At 42.9% G+C, this 17,705-nt stretch overlaps 1 protein-coding gene across 5 annotated transcripts in view; it reads right to left on the bottom strand.

Moving 5' to 3' along the window:
- ripor2 (RHO family interacting cell polarization regulator 2) overlaps window positions 1-17,230 on the bottom strand; it is an 88,509-nt gene extending 71,279 nt beyond the window's left edge. For 3 of the 5 annotated variants that reach the window (XM_078241534.1, XM_078241508.1, XM_078241498.1), the window contains exon 1: window positions 17,169-17,230. The gene's annotated coding sequence lies outside the window, so the exon portion shown is untranslated. Of the gene's footprint in view, window positions 1-7,115; window positions 7,325-17,141 lie in introns of those variants that run through there. The other 2 variants (XM_078241514.1, XM_078241524.1) reach the window with 2 other exon arrangements.
- Window positions 17,231-17,705: the final 475 nt, after the last annotated feature.

A 17,705-nucleotide genomic window follows, 5' to 3' on the forward strand; every position in this document is an offset into this window, starting at 1 on the left:
CTTCATGACAGCATGTAATCATTTCTTGTGTCACCTTGAGGCCTCAAATGATGAAAGAGCTGAAAGTGATACAAAGAGAAGGTCAGACTGTTGTGCATCTTTTTTCAGCAAAAGGTGCACTAAACCATTCATCTGAGGAAGGGAATCAGCCCAATGACAAGAAAATACCATACAATTAAAGTTCTTGTGAGACCTGGAGATTGACAGTCTGTGCTGAAGTCATACTTATTGACAGGGACTTGAATCACCTCTGGGGTGATCGCTCACTCTCAGTTCCCTTCAGTCCCTCAAGTCAGGTAACCCACTTCTGCTGTACTGTCTTAACGGGACAGACACTGCATACACAGCAGCTAATGGTCTGAGACTGCCATTACACTAAGACAGTCAATTCAATGGAAAATGCTGACCTTCCAATCAATTTTGCTGCGGTAAACTCCTACATGGAAGTATGACCAAAAATAATGACAGAAGGTAAGGGCTTTGGGGGAGGGAAATCCCCATTTGAAACAAGATTTAAGAATGATGTTTAGATATTGGGGCTGAAACTGCTTGACTGGTCACAGGCTTGGGCAGGAGAAGAAAGAAAGTGGCTTGCATTTATTAAGCTCAATTCACAACTTCAGAGCATCCCAAAACACTCACACAAAATGCAGTCATTTTGAAATGTTGCCACTCCTGTAATGTACAAAATGCAGCAGCCAAATTGCACACAGATTGCAAGGAGGAAAATGACCAGAGAATCTGTTTCAATGATCTTATTTGAAGGATAAATATTGGGCAAGACTCCAGGGAGAATTCTCCTGCTCCCCTTTAAAATAATGCCAACGAGATCCAATACATCCACTGAAAAATAAATAAACATCTCAACTGAAATACAACACCTCTGACAATGTAGCACTGTCGCAGTACTGCATTAGTGAGTCATCTTGGATCATATGCTCAAGTTAATGGAGCACAATTTGAATATACAGTCTTCCGAGTTAGATGAGTGTTACCAACTGAACCACGGATGACAGCTGTACCTCCTTCTGTCTCTTGTTTACATTCATGTCAGAAGGGATTGAAATGTGTTTTTTGAAAATTTATTTCTTTAGAGTGTCACTGGTTAGGCATGAATTTATTGCCCATCCCTAATTATCCTTGAGAAGGTGGTGGTGAGCACCTTCTTGGACTGCCGCAATCCATAGATACACTTAATTAATAGTTAAAAGAATCCCTACAGGGCAGAACGAGGTTATTCGGCCCACTGAGTCTGCACCGACTCTCCGACAGAACATCTCACCCAGGCCCATCTCCTGCCCAATCCTCATAAACCCACACATTTATCGCGCTTATCCCCCTAACCTACACATCTTGGGAGGGAATTCCAGAATTTTGACCCAGTGACAGTGATATATTTCCAAGCCAGGATGGTGTGCTCCCTACAGGGGACCAGAGTGAAACATTGAAAGCTGTGGGAGAAAGAAAATGGCTCCACACCAGTCTGCTCCTTCGGTCTAAAAATGGTGAAAAGCTGACCATTAAAAGCAGGAATAACAGGGGGCCATCTAGCACCTCGAGCTTGTTCTCCAATCAGTTAGATCATGGCTGATCTGTATCTTAATTCTTGCTACCCAGCCAGGTTCCATAATGCTTAATACCCTTACCTCACACAAACCTAAAAATCTCAGTTGTGGAATCTTCGACCAGCCTAAACTCAATAGATTTTTTCGTTGAGAGTTCCAGATTTCCTCTAGTGCAAAGAAATGTATCCTGACAGCATCCCCAAAGAGCCACGCTCTCATTTTAAGGTTCTGCCTTCTTAATGTGGACTTGCCCACCAGAGGAAATAAGTTACTCTCCGACAACCTCTGACTTCGTCCACAGCTGGGATTCTCCAATGCCATTGCAGTGAATGGAGTTCTGGCTGTGTACCAAATACTGACAACAAAGGTGGGAATGGACAAGATCGGAGAATCCCGCCCACTATCTTTATTAGACTAGAAAGAACTGGTGCTCATCTGTGGGGAATCAATTCCATTAATCACGTATCCCAATGAGTATCAGAGGATCTATTCTGAGACACAGAACAGTCTTCACTTAATGACTGACTGACAACAAATATCGATTCCTACAAAAGCAACCTTTCAAAAAGCAAGCATGTTGTAGATAACAGAGAAAACTGCTGGCTGAAACTGCTAAGAAGTTGTGTAGTGCTGCTCTGTTGTTCCGATGTTAATCCAACACTTCATTCTTTCATTCACAAACCTATCTCCTTTTTTCACAACCTTGTCCTGCAGAGGTTCAGACACAAAATCTAGTCAGCTTCTGACATGTAACCCAAAAGGGCAACCTGTACACAAAAGGAAACACACCTTCCTATTTAATTTCCCTATGAGAACAAGTAACTGGAAGTTTTGTCAAACTATTTGTGGGCAGGCAATCAGCCCAAAAGAAACAACACATTGCTCTTCACATCAAATAAAATGGTTTACCAGAACTTTGTCTTTACTGGTACAGAATCCTACATTGTCATGGGGGTCTGAGATTTCTCAAGCTTCCCCACTTTGCCACTGTAACTTAAGTAGAAATTCAATGGAAACCTGAATCGCATGAGTGAAACTGAACAAACTTCTGTTGACATAGTGGTGATGGAGTGTGAGAAGGAGTGAGGAAATCCATCATGTTTCTAATGTCCATGCAGGCTAAATAGTTACTAGAGCCAGTTTTAACTTCACTTTTCTATGGTCAAAGACATGACCAGATAGCATAATTATTACACTTTAGCTCTCTCTCTCGCTCATCCTTTAAGACATTCCTTAAATCCTTTTGTGTCTTAATATCTCCTTTTGTGACCTGGTGTCAAATTTTGTTTGATAATTCATCCTGTGAGTGACCTAGGACTATTTAATACACTAAAGGTGCCACATAAATGCAGGTTGTTGTTATTATTACAGGGTCCAGCCCTGCTTTGTCCTACGTGTCAGTCTGACCAGATATGCTGTAATGCTAATATCCATCCTAGTTTTGATTTAAAAAGATAGAATGCTGGAAATACTCAGCAGGTCTGGCAGCTGTCTCTATGGAGAGGGAAAAAGAGTTCACATTTCAGATTGATGACCTGTCATTATCCCCTCTTTAAACACTGCCTAGTCAGTCCACTAATCCTGAGCTGTCTGACTTGTGCAGTAGTGGTGGAGATCTTGCTTATCCTTTGCTGTCTTGAGAATGGTAATGAACAGAACACAAACCTTTAAGCAGATGCTATTTGTACACGGTGGCACAGTGGTTAGCACTGCTGCCTCACAGCGCCAGGGACCTAGGTTCGATTCCCGGTTTGGGTCACTGTCTGTGCAGAATCTGCACGTTCTCCCTGTGTCTGCGTGGGTTTCTTCCGAGTGCTCCGGTTTTCTCCCTCAGTCCATGGATTGACCATGGTGAATTGCCCCTTATTGTCCAAAGATAGCTTAGCAGGATAAATGTGTGGGGTCACAGGAATAGGGCAGGGGAGAGTGCATGGGTAAAATGCTCTGTCAGAGAGTCGATGCAGACTTGATGGGCTGAATGACCTATTCTGCACTGTAGGGATTCTATGATTGTAAAGGGTAATCAAAAAAAACTCTAGAATGGGGTGTTGCGAATGTTTGACACTGCAGGCTCCGGTGAAAACCGTGGTGTTGTTCAGGTGCAGAACACACCTGAGATATTGCTCCCCAGGGAGTTTGCTCTGTCTAACCTGAACTGAACCTCACTGTGTAGGCAGTTCAGTTATTGGCCTGAGCCCAGTGCACCCTAATGTATTCCTATTGGCCGAAACTTGCCCGAAAATTAGGATGCAAATTTGGACGCTTTAGGTCGAACAATCATAGAATCCCTACAGTGCAGGAGGAGGCCGTTTGGCCCATCGAGTCTGCACCAACCCTCTGACAGACCCAGACCCAGGCTCTATCTCTGTAATCCCATGTATTTACCCTGCTAATTCCCCAAGGCTGAAATCGAACCTGGGTCCCTGGAGCTGTGAAGTAGCAGTGCTAACCACTGTGCCACCATGCTGCCCTTACAGCAATGTTAATGGCTTCTGGATTGATGCCTTCTTATTATTGTGCACAAAAAACTGACCTGCTTTATTAGATTCCCTGTTGCTTTTCTTCCTGCCCCCTTTCAAATCTTTCAGCCTGTGTGTGGCTGGGCACAAAATAGAATAGCAACTTCTTCAGGGCACCTGTGTTCAGGCACCCATACATTCAAACAGCACAGAAAGAGGCCACTCAGCCCATCATGAATGTGATATTTAATCAACCAAATGAATAAAAGAGCCACCTAATTATGCCAATCTGCTCTTTGCCCTTTCCCATAGCCCTACACATGTCTCCTGTTCAGATAGATGTCCAATTCCCTTTTGAAAATTACTATTGACTCTAAATCCACACACCACATTTTCAGAAAGTGTATCCCAGATCATAACATGCTGAGTAAAACAAGTTCTCCTGATTTCTCATCTAGATTTTTTCCCAATTATCTTTTATCTGTATCCAACTGACTACCTGGAGCTAAATGGAGGTCGGAGATGTAATGATGTCTGATATATATCAGCCTTGGGGTTCAATAGGATGGAGTTCCCAAGACTGAGTCAGAAGACGATGTATACAAGTCTTCAACACGTCATCCAGGCTAGTTCCTCAAGTGCAGTATTGAAATAGTACCGATCCTCAAAACGGAAGGAGCTGGTATATCAGAACAGTATCCCCATTAAAAATAATCTTTGCAAATTAAATTGCAGGGTTAACTGCCTCTTTGGATTGACATTACAAGGGTACAGAATCCAGAACATTCCTATCCTCCTCCCCCACTCCTCACCCTCCTACGTCTTTGCACATTCTCATGCTGTGAAACAGCAAGAATTATTGGCTTTTATGAATCAATGTCACATCTCAGAATAAAGCAGGAGGGTCAACTCTTGACTTTTGTCAAAGTCACCGTGACTATCACCCTGCCACAGTCCAACATTCCAACTGACATAGCGAGTCTTGGTGCTGACACCATCAGAAGTGTTTCAATTTATTCAATAAAGCTATCACTGGATACAGTAGATGATTTCAATTTGCATTCTACAAAATTACAAGTAAATGCACAGCGCTGAAATGCAGTTCCCCAAATGTTTCAGTAAGAAAGCAACAAAAACATCTTGTTGGTTATGCGAACTAAACTGTAGGGTGGTGTATTTTAAAAGCTCGTACAATGTGGATCCTGTCAGTGCAAACTGTCCAGTGCTGAAAGGACATAACAAAGGGTCTGAAATAAAAGGATGACTAAAAGCCTGGAGGCTCTCTAAACGTTCTATAGAAAACAAGTTTTAGTGAGGTGGCGGAGGTGGTGGTGGGTGGTGGAGGTGGGGGGGGGGGGGGGGGGTGCTCGCTATTCCATTTTATTTTGCTGTTTCCATTGTTTACTGCAACTTGTGATCAACTCTAGTACAGAATCACCACAGTTAACTCTCAGCTTCACTGTGAAGTTAATGTAAGGTATTAGCACAGATTGTATCAATTAGCTGCAGATCAGAGACATGCTTACCTTCAGTATTCTCATAGAGCAGAAATTCTGGGTTCCCATTAACAGAATGGTGAGTGTAGCTGAATAGATATCTTCACAGTGTGGACATTTCTTTGGCTGGCATAGCATTCAGCTGAGCTTCCTTCCAGTGAAACCTGTTCTCATCCAGACAGAGACACTGCTACCCCACGGGTAGGCACAGGGAGAGCCTTGCTCTCCCACTCCAACATAAAGGCCAGTGAAGATTTTTTTTTTGTCTTCTTCATCCAGTTGCTCGCTGTGAAATGACTGATGCTAAAAGTGGCTCCGTCTCAAGGGATAATGTAGGGAGATAGATAGGGAGGGAGAGAGGGAGCTGGGTGTAGCCTGAGATTCTGCGTCATCTGTTACACAAAGCAAGCAATTGGCTTCTGCCTCACAGTATAGTAAGCTTCAGCTTTCCACAGCTGTTTATTTAGACAGTCCCAACTGGTTAAATAGTTTCATAAATCACAAATAGCCCATCCTGCACACGTTGTTGTACAAGACCTATATTCAGCATCAATCAGGTAAACAAAAATACTTGCAAACTTTATCTCTTTCTTTGCCACAAGCGTGGAAACTGCCACTGACCATCTATTATTGACCAGATTGCAACTGCATTTCAATGTCCACTTGTGAATTATTCACTTGTCTTGGATATTAATCTGTCATTATTTTGTATGGTGAGGTTATAAAATGAAGATTCATGGCCTCCTTATTGCTGAGTTAAAATAAATACGCGGATAGAAACTACCGCAGACTGCCATGCAAGGTTAACGGATTGTCTATCATTTATAGCAGCCTGATATTATTTCACCAAAGATGCTGACTAAAGCTGCAATGGCACACCGAAGATTCTTCCAGAGTTCATCAGCAAAACTGGAGGGGTTTGTGGAATGTGTGACGCTTATAGTTGCCTATATAATCATTCTATTTTTGGTTTGATTTATGCAAATTTGGGATAACAAAACCAATCATTTTGAAACATTTACTGAGGGCTTAAACCCCATTGTTTGAAATGAATAGCTGTGAACTTATGTAATCTTGTACTGTATTCCTTAAAGGTACAGGAGTCCCTTTGTGTCTTGTTACATAGCATGACTTCAGTGCAAACTGCTGTTTAGGCTCTGCCATTTATACCCCCGCCCCCCGCCCCCTCATGCAACAGCCGCAAAAAACATCTGGCAAGGCAAGAGTCATATAAATACTCATTCTGTGCTCTTTCATTCAATGCTTTTGCCTGAAAACAAGGGAGTTTAAATAAATGTTTTCCATTTCCATGCTAATTTCACACAACTTTGACCAGGCTGGTGTCTCTGCGGTTTCTCACTGAAACCTGAGAGGGTACATCTAGCTGAAATTGGTGAAAAATGCCAACGCACTACGAATTTAGTTTACTTTGCAAACAACTGTCAGGATCATTGACGGAAAATTCTATCAAGATGTTTTGCACAGGGGTTATAGGCTGAAGTGCACCTGGTGGTTTACTTTCCATAAACTACACGTCCCTGATGTATTCTCGCTGTGTATTTAAACATTTGAAAAATATAAGAAGGTTGCCTCACCTGGGATGTTAGGCTATAAGCCAAACAAGTTAAGCAGAGCACCAACGAAGTTTTCTTGGCACCAACGGAAGAATATCCTTATCATAAACCAAGCAATTTATTTCCTGGCTCACAGTTCCTGTCAGAAACTTAAGGACCTTATTCCTTGTTGCTGGCATTGGCGTTCAGTTCAACAACACTGACGGCCTGCTGATAACTCACTTGCTGTTAAGCTATTGGCAACAACTACTTGTATCTGTATATCCCTATTACATTGTAATATTTCACAAGGTGCTTGGGTAAGAAAATTTGACATTGAGCCACATTGGGAGATATTAGGACATCTGACCAAACGTTTGTTCAAAGCTAAACGCAAAGTACTGTGGATGCTGGAATCTGAAACAAAAACAGAAGAATGCTGGAAAATCTCAGCAAGTCTGACAGCGTCTGTGGAGAGAGAATAAAGCCAACGTTTCGAGTCTAGATGACCCTTCGTCAGCTCTCTCTCTACAGATGTTGTCAGACCTGCTGAGATTTTTCAGCATTTTTCTGTTTTTGTTTGTTCAAAGATGTAAGTTTTAAAGAGCAACTTAAGAGGGGAGAAAGGGGGGACAGAGAGGTGGAGAGGTTCTGAGCATGGAATTCCAGAGTGAGAACCCAGTTAGCTGAAGCCAGAGCCCGCAGTGGTGGAGCGATGAGAATTAGGGATGCATAACTGGCCAGAATTGGAGGAGAGCAGAGATCTCAAAGGCATGTAGGACTGGAAGTGTAGTGGGATTTGAAAGTGAGTAGGAAATTTTAAAATTGAGGTGCCAGACTGGGGGCCAAGATAGGTCACCGAGTACAGGGTAGAGGGTGAAGAGGACTTGGTGCAAGTTAGATTCCAGAGAGCAGAGTTGTGGATGAGCTGCAAGTCTGTGGAAGGTTCAGAATGACTTGGGAAATGCTCCATCTGTGATCTCGAGCATTCTACTCAACACTTAGATAGTCTAGGGTAGATTTGAACTCTTGGCTAAGCAGATTGGTTAGGGAGGGTATGTTTCCTAGGTCCTTTCCATTTGAGAATGCCTGAGGGAGGCACATTCATGAGTCTCATTGAACAATAATTAGCACTGCTGCTTCACAGCTCCAGGGTCCCGGGTTCGATTCCCGGCTCGGGTCACTGTCTGTGTGGAGTTTGCACATTCTCCTCGTGTCTGCGTGGGTTTCCTCCGGGTGCTCCGGTTTCCTCCCACAGTCCAAAGATGTGCGGGTTAGGTTGATTGGCCAGGTTAAAAATTGCCCCTTAGTGTCCTGAGATGCGTAGGTTAGAGGGATTAGCGGGTAAAATATGTGGGGATAGGGCCTGGGTGGGATTGTGGTCGGTGCAGACTTGATGGGCCGAATGGCCTCCTTCTGCACTGTAGGGATTCTATGATTCTATGAATAAGTTTGTATGTCTCATTTATATCCTGGTGGTTGGCAGACAGGCAACAAGCTGGAGACCACTCTGCAGCATCAAGATCAGACATGAGAGGGGATGATCAGGGCTATTTAAGTCGGAAGGAGAAGTGGGGAAGCCCTGAGTAGCAGCCTCCCAGTTTTGCTTTTCGAATCCTGGAGGAGAACACCTGGCTGCACCAAAGGGAATTTTTGCCTTGCCTAAGAATAGTGAATGTTTAATCGCAGCCATGGGGAATCCCACCGGGGTGGCGTCCATGTCATTTTAACTGTGCATCTGCTCCATTCTCATCAGATGGAGTCTGTTAAAATTCCTTCTTTCTGTCCTGCCCTGCTTCAAACTGATCACCATGTCCAACAATCTTGGGTGAACTATTTTCGTCAGAGCAAATGTTCAACAGGGAGGCCCGCCCCTATGCTGAGAGTGTAAGGCAAGATCAGGCCGTTTCTCTTAGTTTATCTGTTACCTTTTTGAACTAAATGGTGTTTTTTTGCTAAAGCTTCAGATCCTCATCAGGACCCCATGTTTGAATGACAGGTTTATAACAGCACTGCCAGGATCCATTGCACTGTAAATCTTTTGTTATCAGCCGTAGCCATGTACATGCACAAACCCACACACGTATTTGAAAAGTGTCGCTTAGTTTGTTAATTGTTTGCATACTGTCCTTCTAATTCTTCCTTAAAAGACAGAAAGCAGGAAAGTCTGTGACAATTTGTAACATAATTTGTCACTCCATCGATGGGGAAAGCGGAGTGACATTTTGTTCAAACTTTATTTGCCGTTGTGCCTTACCGAGATATTTTAGCAGCCAGTTGGTACTATAACTATTTTGCTCTGGCAGTCTAAACATTCTAAGTTCAAATCAACTTTTAATAGATCAGTTCTTCAATGGGATGTACTACGAACAAAGAAATAAGGTCTCTCTTCAGATTAGTTACATTAAACAGGTTTAGTGTTAATCTTAGTGAAGTTGTAGACAGACGGCTGAGTTATTCCTGGCAGTGTCCCTGGTAACCAGTCTCTGTTCCTATAGATAACACAGAACAGATGATTTAACTCTTCACTGTATTTCTCAGTATGAGCTAAAAACCATTTCATTCTTCATACCGATCTGTAAGACAACATCCCACAGAGAACGGAATAGTTGTGCCAGGTTTTATTTCAAGAATACATTTTTTTCTCAATTTCAGAAAAGCAAATTAAATATGTCTATATTGTATCTCTCAGAAATTTAGGATTAGTCGATCAGGATGACAGCCAATGAAGTACGTTCGAAGTATCGTCGCTATGTTAATGTGGGAAATGTGGCACTAATTTGCACAGCTTCCACAGGCAGCAATTAAATAAAAAGGCCAGATTACCTATTTTAGGTATTGGTTGACGACGAGCCCTGTTCTTCTTCAAATATAGCCATGGATCTTTTATGCCCACCCAAGAGGCAGATGGGATCTGAAAGATGGCACCTGGAACAGTGCAGCACTCCCTGAGTACAGTACTGAAATGCCCAGCCTAGGTTATGTGCTCAGGTCCTTGGAGTAGGGTTATATATCATCTACCTTCTGACTGAGAGGCGAGAATTCCACCACTGATTCATGGCCGGCACTCTATGTAGGGATGTGTCAGCTACCCAAAAATGGCTTTGGTGATTGTCCTGTTAGCAAAAAGAGAAACAAAAAACCTCCTTTTGCATTGTTTTGTGATGAGAAAGAAATATACTCGGAAATTGTGTCATGCCATGTGACATTATTTTGTTTCAGGCTACACAAAACATTCCATAATATGGTGCTCTGCACCTTCAACTAAACAATGCCTTGAGATGCAGAGATAGGCTGTGGGGGCAGCAGAGGGGGGGGGGGGGGGTGTTGTATTATGCACAGTTCAAGACTAAAATTTACTCCATGATCCATACAGGGTTGCTAACCCTAGTTGGAATCATTTCTCTACGTTTCACCATTTGACCTTCTGCTTCCAACCACATCCACCCATTCAAACAACCATTATTCCCCATCTCCAATATTTCTATAATAAATACGTAATTAAAGAAAATGAAAATAAAAGCCACACAATTTTCTTGTTTAAATTCTCATTTGGTTTCTCATTTCGGCTGGGCTTGCCCCAAGGTCGGAAAATCCCGCCTGAGGTGAATGGACCTTTGTATGGTCCATGTCCCGCCCGCTACAATTCCCATGGTGGGCAGGACGGGAAAACTCTGCCATGTATCTTCATCTCCTTGCTCTTCCTCCTCCTCATCCCCTCCATTAACTTCCTCAAATGAAGAGTGCCATGTGACATTTTCCTCCTCTGCCTCCAGTCTTCACTGCTTCACTCTGTTATTCAGAGTGTGGCACATCACAATTAACCGAGAGATCCTCACTGTGAATATTGAAGGCTGCCTTCAGATCTGTCCGGATGCTTGTTGACACAACTGATGGTCATATGACTCCCCATGTTTATCAGTTGGGTTCCTCAGAGTTGACATCAGCCAAGTTCAAAAGGAATCTTCTTTGTTGCCAAGCAACTACTCCTTAGGGGTGATTCAAAATGCAAACAAACAAACAGGTTGGAGATGTTGAACTGTCACCAATATGAAAGCATCATGGCAGCTTCCAGGGAATCTATCATGACCAGCGTCAACCCTTCCGTGTGGTCGCACACCAGCTGACCACCAGCTGACCACCGATGAAATGAAATCCTTTACAGTTGACCAATATCACTGATTGATCCAGGGGTTTGGATTGACATGTGTATGTAGTCAATGGCACCCTGCACCAATTGGAAGACGGCTACAGATTGAGAATCAGAGTGCCCACTCATTCTCATAAGAATCATAACAATTAGAAGCAGGTGTAAGCAATCCAGCCCTCGAGCCTGCTCCACCATTCAATACGAACATGGCTGACCTCATCTTGGCCTCAACTCCACTTCCGTCCCTATTCACCATAGCCCTTCAAACCCTTACTGATTAAACATCTGTCCACCTCTTCCTTAAATTTACTCAAAGTCCCAGCATCCACCACACTCTGGTGTAGTGAATTCCACAGACTCACGACCCTTTGAGAGAAGTAATTTCTCCTCACCTCTGTTTTAAATCTGCTACCCCTTATCCTAAAACTAAGACCTCTTGTTCTACATTACCCTACAAGAGAAAACATCCTCTCCACATCCATAAACTGCCCAATCTCTCTTCGTAAGTCAAACTCCTCATCTCTGGAATCAATCTAGTGAACCTCCTCTGAACTGCCTTCAATGCAACTACATCCCTCCTCAAGTAAGGGGACCAAAACTGTACACAATGGTTTAAGTGCGGTTCCACTAGTGCTTTATACAGTAGCAGCGACACTTTACTATTTTTATATTCTATTCCTTTAGCAATAAATGCCAAGATTCTGACTTTGTCAACGACAACTTGTATATATAACATCATTAACAAAATAAAATGTCCCAAAGCACTTCACAGGACAGTTATCAAACAAAATCTGACACAAAGTCACATTAGGAGATATTAGGATCGATACTTGGCCAATGAGGTAGATTTTAAGGACCATCTTAAAGGAGAGAGGTGGCAAGGTTACAGGACTCATGGCTTTGGCTGTTGAAGGCATTGCCACCAATGACAAGGATGCTCAAGAAACCAGAATTAGATAAGCGCAGATATCTTTGAGGCTTGTAAGGCTGGAGAAGAGAGACCATGGAGGATGAGAAATTTATAGTCGAGGAATTTATTAACTTGGAGCCAATGATATTAGATGTGATGGGTTTTTAAAATTCATTTACAGGATGTTGACATCGGTGGCTAAACCAACATTTATTGCCCACCCCTAATTGCCCTTGAGAACATGGTGATGAGCTGCCTTCTTGAACCGCTACAGTCCATGTGGTGTAGGTACATCCACAGTGCTGTTAGGGTGGAAGTTCCAGGATTTTGATCCAGCAACAGTGAAGTAACAGCAATATATTTCCAAGTCAGGATGGTGAATAGCTTGAAGGGGAACCTCTATGTGGTGGTGTTCCCATGTGTCTTCTGCCCTTGTCCTTCAAGATGGTAACGGTCGTAAGTTTGGAAGACGCTGTTTGAGGAGGCTTGGTGAGTTCCTGCAGTGCATCTTGTAGATGGTACACACTGTTGCCACTGTGTGTCAATGGTAAAGAGAATGAATGTTTGTGGGGGCGGGGGGGGGGGGGAGGGCGTGGTGTCAATCAAGCAGTCTGCTTTGTCCTGGATGGCGTGGAGCTCCTCGAGTGTGGTTGGAGCTGCACTCATCCAGACAAGTATTCCATCACATTCCTGACTTGTGCTTTGTGTTTGGTGGACAAGCTTTTGGGAATCACCACTGGATTTCCAGCCTTTGACCTGCTCTTGTAGCCACAGTATTAATATGGCCAGCCTAGTTCAGTTTCTTGTCAATGATAACCCCCAGGATGTTGATAATGAGGGATTCAGTGCTGGTAATGCTGGTGTGATGAATCTTATTTCAACACAGTGAGGAGGAAGTGTGTATTGATCAATTTATTTTGCAGGTTCAAGCAGAGATATAATCAGTATTGATAAGACAACAAGAGGAAACAAAGGCTGTGTTGGAGGGAAAGGGGATCTATTCATCTATTAGATGATAATTATATGGATGTATATGTGCTGAGGGTGTTGTGAGCAAGAAAAACAACTCAGTATGTGGAATACCAAATGGTACTTGTTAAGGAGAAAGGAGTGACAGCACACTTATAACGGGAACAGGTTGAGGTGTAATTGTGAGGTCGACAAATTGACATCCATTACATCAGTTGGTGTTAATGAAAGTCTAAAGTCCTATGAGACAAACTTTAGTTACCGGATAGGAAAAGCCTTTCATGAATTTTCATCCTCTCCTGATATGAGTCAGCTGATCTAATCACTGACATCTGAACTCAATTATCAACCACAGATAAATCTATTCCTCACATGGCAAATAAGGTTAGAATGCAGCGAGGTTATACAGTAAGATCAAAGACTTACCCATAATAGTAATGATCTCTACCTTATTTACACTGTACTAATTAAAAAATCAATATCACAGCAAGGAAGGGATCTTCAGGGCACACTAATCCTGCTCAACAGTAAAAGAGGCTTTCATGTTAATTGTCGACACGTGGACATGTGCTGCTTTGTATTCTGGATGAAAATCATTACTGCTTCCGACTCTACACCTTACTGGCACTTCAGCCCCTCGCCAGCCTCCTTACCATCTCTGTAACCTCCTTCCGTTCTCCAAACCTCCTCACCATCTCTGTGACCTGATCTCATTCTCCAAACCTCTTCCAGTTCTCCAACCCTCCTCCCATTCTCCAAACCTTCTCCCATTCTCCAATCCTCCTCACCATCACTGTAACCTCCTCCACTTCTCCGACCCTGCTCACCATCACTGTAACCTCCTCCTGTTCTCCAAACCTCTTCACTATCTCTGAAACTTCCTCCATTTCTCTAACCCTCATCTACTTCTCTAACCCTTCTCCGGTTCATCAACCCTCCTCCAGTTGTACAACCCTCCTGCAGCTCAGGCTCCTCACTGCCACATTTTGTCAAATGCTGCCTTGATGTCAAGGGTAATCACTCTTACCTCACATCTGGTTTTTGGGTCTTTTGTCCGCATTTGTACCAAGGCTGTGATGATGTCTGGAGTAGAATGGTGCTGCCAGAACCAAAACTGTGCTTCAGTGAGTAAGTGCTGCTTGATTGCACTGCTGACTACACCTTCCATCACCTTGTTGATGATTGAGAGCTAGCTGATGTGGCAGTAATTAGCCATATTCGATTTGCCCTATCTATTTGTGGTCAGCACATATTGAGGCACTTTAAGGTAGATGTATCTGTAGAAGCTATACTGGAACAACTTGGTGCTATAGGCACGACTAGTTTTGGAGTAATTCTTCAGCATTACAGCCAAGATATTTTCAGGGCTTCATTGCCTTTTCTGTGTCCAGTACACTCTGTGCAATCTTGAGATTGTGTAGAATGAATTAAATTGGCTGAAGACTGGCTCCTCAAGAAAAAGTTGAGATGGATCATCCATCTCAAAGTGCAGCACTTCTGGCTGAAGATGGTAATGAAAACTTCAGCCTTGTCTTTAGTGTGACTTGCTGGGGCTCCATCATTATTGAGCAAGGGGATAACACCAGGCAGAGATGTAGTTGCACCCTCCTTCATCAATTTGCAGAACCACTTCTTCCGAGAAAATGTCAGCTATTCCTCAACAATGGTGAAGAAAACTGACCACGACCATTGCTTTAGTCCCTATCGAACTGACACAGCTATTAACTAGTACAACCTCCTAACTATTCCAATGTTTATGATTAACTGACAATGGCAAAGTGAAGTTAGTTAAAACCAGCAGCATATTCATAACGAGTGAGCAGCCGATGTTTCCCAATTATTAATTTCCATCAATTTGGAAACTTTTGCCATTATTTTCAATTTCAAATCAACTAAACATGACCGAGACAAGGAAATTAATCTGCAAAAATAGCTTGAATTGTCATTCTATGAACTTCAGTGGAAAGAAGATGGGACAGCGTGAAAAATAGCTACCACTTGGCTACTAATTCAGTTTACGCCTGATAGTCTATAAGATAACAGCTTCCTCTGTAGAGAGAGTGACATGTGCGGCACACCCAGTGCAGCTGGTACATCATTATTGGACAAACGCACACATTAAAAACATTTATAATTCAAATCTGTTTTATTTCATAAGATTCTTCCCAAAATGTTATGCTGTTTCTTTTTTTACTCTAGAATTCTCCCTCCTCCCTCCTCATGTGCACTGATCTCAGGGTACAGTCCTATTGATCACAGCAGCCCATGTTTGCACCTCACTGTACAAGCGACTCTTCGTGTTGGAGTTCAGGACAGTAAGTGCCAGTGAATAATTTAACCACTGGAGTCTTCAAGTCCAGTTTTGCACTGTTCTGACGTCCCATAGCCACGTAACTGTGGGGAATGGGTCAGGAAGAGAACATAGTTGGTTTTTCCATTCCCTAGCCTAGGAACACTGATTTCAATTATGGTGCCCACATTGCACCCTTGATTGAGAATTGTGTGACCACACTATGGGCGTCAAACTGAGAGCAGTCTGCTCTAAAAGGTTCAGCTTTACATCCTCCAGGGTACCCCAGAGCCATTGACATCCAATATTCCCTATGGGATCCATCTATGTCTCAGTGTATTATTGGGGCTCCATGAGATATTTCATAAGATGACAAAGACACCTCCTTGAGATTTCCTTCGGTGCCATGATGATTTAAAATCTAAAAAAAAGGCCCTGACCTTTACCTGAGTTCTCACAATCAGCTGCCATAACTGCAGGTTAATTGGCCGAACCCCAGAGAAATGACAGCATTCTTCCCATTTCTTCAAGTATTTGACCAATTGCTCAACAGAGCTGCAGCTGGAAATCGAATGAATCCGCTCTCTACCCAAGAAATTAGGAATGATCACATCAGTCTGCTGGGACACCATCAGGACCAGAATCACAGAATAGTCCTATTTGCATGTCCATACAAATGCACACGCACATACATATGTTCACACAATGTACAGCTGCAAACATTCACTCGGTCACAATCCTTGAATTTTCGACTGGACACTACCATGGGACCACCGTCATCACAAGTGGTTCAGTGGAGCAGGGAGAAGGCCCATCACTATCTTCCCAGGACCACAAGGTGCATAGAATAAATGTGGTCTTATCAGGAGCACTTGTATCCTGGGAACAAATTATGGTTTAAACATGCACACATATCTGTCCATGCACAAATCCTTCTCCTTTTTAAGGCAGTCTCTCGGAGTCAGGGGTGAATTTCTTCCGCACTAAGAAGGAGTTCTCAGCTGACTGAGGAGTCCAATGCGCGGCCTGCAGTCTCTGTCACAGGTGGGCAGACGGTGGTAGGAGGAATGGGTGGGTGGGGTGACCAGGTTACCACACACTCCTTTCACTGTCAATGCACAAAGATGTACGTATGTATGTACACACGAGAGTCCAACACATACACTAACAGACATGCACAGACAGACTTCTTTGCAAAGCTTGCTTATAATAAGGTGAAGGCTCACCACATCTTTAATAAAATTGAAATTAGATCACTATATTCTGGCCAGCCACATTGCAACAAATAAATAAACTGCTGAACTAATTCTTAGTAAAATACTGATAAGTGTATCAAACAGTGCTCAGAAGAACACAATGTGCAGCGTATTCTTGTACAATGCTTCTTTACAAATCGGAGTATCGAATCTTGTAACCCATGTTACAGAAAAAAATCTATATTGCTCACATGATGGCAATAGTAGAGAAACAAGCTAAACCTCAGAACAATCTTCTTTGCATCACATGGAGTAAACACAACTACCCTGTTAGTATGCTGTTAATTTTAATGTTACCAAACCACTATCACTACACCAAGGGTTAAAAACAGGTCCTACAGAGGTCTCACATGGAAGCAATAACAATTGATGCAAGCTAGTTTAGAAGTCAAAGTTGCTTTCCCCCTCTATTTTATCATCAAGACTTCACTAATATATCAAAGGTTTTTAAACATGAATATAAAGCAAAGGGCCATATAATGTGATAGCTGACCAATACAAGGTGTCCGTGCTACATTACCCGAAGTGGCATCTATGTCTTCATAAACACGTCTGCACTTGAGCTGCTGCAACAGTCTGCAGCTGCCCTGCGAGCTGAGACTCTTGAGTTATTTATAGTGCTAAAATTATCCATTCCTCGTCATTTCCTTCTCACAATTTCAGCAGATGAAAGATAACTGGGGCTTCTGTTTTTGACTTGTCGTATAATGCGAAGACTGGATATGAAAACAAAATGTTTGTTTTCTCCCAGCTGGTGGCCCATCGAACTGCTTCGGTCAAAGCGACTGGAATTAAAGAGACAATTTTTCACCCTTTTTGTTTCACTCCTGCAGGGCTTCACATACCAGGGGGTAAACCTGATTGAGTGTGCAAGTGTGAAGTGGCTGACAGTGAGACAGCCGTCTATTTGACATTCCCCTCCCCAGCCCGATTTTCATCAGAATCAATAGAAACAGAAATATAGGAGGGATGTAAAACAGCTTGCTGACTCGCTATCAGCTGGTTTAGACGAGCACACACAGTGAAAGGCTACCCCCAAGAGCCCCAGCAATTCTGG

Source organism: Mustelus asterias, chromosome 2 (assembly GCF_964213995.1).
Source record: "Mustelus asterias chromosome 2, sMusAst1.hap1.1, whole genome shotgun sequence".
Taxonomy (NCBI): domain Eukaryota; kingdom Metazoa; phylum Chordata; class Chondrichthyes; order Carcharhiniformes; family Triakidae; genus Mustelus; species Mustelus asterias.